A 1,839-nucleotide genomic window follows, 5' to 3' on the forward strand; every position below is an offset into this window, starting at 1 on the left:
CGTAGACATGCTAGTCTTTGTCATCTCCTCAGCAGATTCCACATAACTTAGGCTTGTCCTATCTATCTAACAGTATAGCTGCCTTCCAAGCTGGATAAGAATGTGTCCTTAAGCCTTGAATACATAATATTCAAGGGTGAGCCTTGTGCTGGGTAGACAAACTGTCCAAATTAGTAAAACATCTCCATGTCCTTGAGAAAAAAAAATCACAGTCCAAAAAGGGGAGAGATGCTATCTTGGAATGCAAGGTTCACTTATTAGGGTTGGGTAAAGTGCTGAGAGTACCAACCTGGGGGAAAGCATTCTGTTAGTAGGTCTTATAACAGTCATTTCTGGGGAGGGAGCAGTCAGCTGGGAGACCTGGGAAGCTATGATGGAGCAGAAACTATTCCATGTGGGGGGCATGGAGGAGATGTGAGCATGGCAGAGCCAACGTTCTAGTAATGAGGGGTGCAAAAGAAGAGTAGGAAACACGGGGCCCAGAGAGCCAACCTGCATGCTCTCCCGAGCAGCTCAGCTGGCTGTCTCATGCTTCCTTAGCCTATGGTCCTCTGGTATGCAGAGCATGATAAGAATCCACTTGTTTCTAAACTGCCTCTGTAGCCCTGACCATCACACACAGCTGTTCAACATAAGAACACTCACACTGGGCTTCTCCATCACGGGAACACTCATGTGCACATGTGTCTTCAGCGGGAACACTCGTGTACACACGTGTCTGTCTTCAAACTCCCCTCCTCCCACAGCTGCAGCTCTCTACCGTCCCTGTTCCAGTTCAGTGGTCACTACTGTCATGACACAGCCTCACTCTTACCACATCACTGGAATCCAGCTTATTTGTCCTATGGGAAAACAACAAGTGCCAGGCAAAGGTATGTTCTTGGTCCCCTAAACTGAGTTCAGGGCCGCCAATGTCTGGTATGTAAAAGCCAGCCTTCACCCTTAGTCTTGAGATCTGAACCGACTGCTATCTTCTCTGTCTTCTCTCTGGGTGTGGTTTTGTTCCATGTAAGGTCCAGTTCTTCAACTGACTCTCCCACAGTGGCCAGCCCTGGGTAACAATCCACATCACCAACATTCTGAGTAATGGACTAGTTGTTGATGATATCATCTCCTTGCCTTGTCCTTCACTATAAAATTGGTCTGCCATTAGAATAAATATGCACAGGGGCCATGCTAATCTTCTCTGCATTGTTCCAATTTTAGTATATGTGCTATCGTGCATCTAATGCTGAGTGTTCTTTGATTGATCTAGTCAGTGTATAATAAACACTTATGGAGTTGATAGACATATTGACATGGGCTATAGGCACACATTTGTCACTGAGACCCTCGCCCCCATGCCAAGTTTATTCCTCCTACATCCTTATTCTTCTTGGTGATATTACCATCTCCTTCTCTTTATTGCTGCCATTCTTTCATTATCAAATCCAATTCTGCCCTCAAACCCTCTCCTGTCCATAACCCATCTCCTCTTCTCCTTCCCATCCAAACTGCCTAAGTGCCTCTTCAAGATTCCCTGAGATGACTCCAGCAGACTCTGTGCTTCCTCTCTGACCAGTACTGGTGGCTTCTCCCATCCGCCATTAACACAGTGACCGAAGGAAGAGCTAGAGTTTGCATCAATCCAATGAAGAATATAAAGCATACTTGCCCAGCTCTCCTGCTCTAAGCTTCGCTCTCCTCATTCATGCTTAAGAGGCTAAAGTCTTAAGACAGCATGTTGCCAGGTATGGTGGCGCACGCCTTTAATCCCAGCACTTGGGAGGCAGAGGCAGCAGATTTCTGAGTTCGAGGCCAGCCTGGTCTACAAAGTGAGTTCCAGGACAGCCAGGGCTA

General features: G+C 46.9%; 1 pseudogene; it reads right to left on the bottom strand.

The window, feature by feature from the left end:
- Positions 1-1,132: 1,132 nt before the first annotated feature.
- Positions 1,133-1,225, bottom strand: LOC115064082 (annotated as a pseudogene).
- Between the last annotated feature and the right edge of the window lie 614 nt (positions 1,226-1,839).

This window comes from Mus pahari, chromosome 5, assembly GCF_900095145.1.
Source record: "Mus pahari chromosome 5, PAHARI_EIJ_v1.1, whole genome shotgun sequence".
Lineage (NCBI taxonomy): Eukaryota > Metazoa > Chordata > Mammalia > Rodentia > Muridae > Mus > Mus pahari.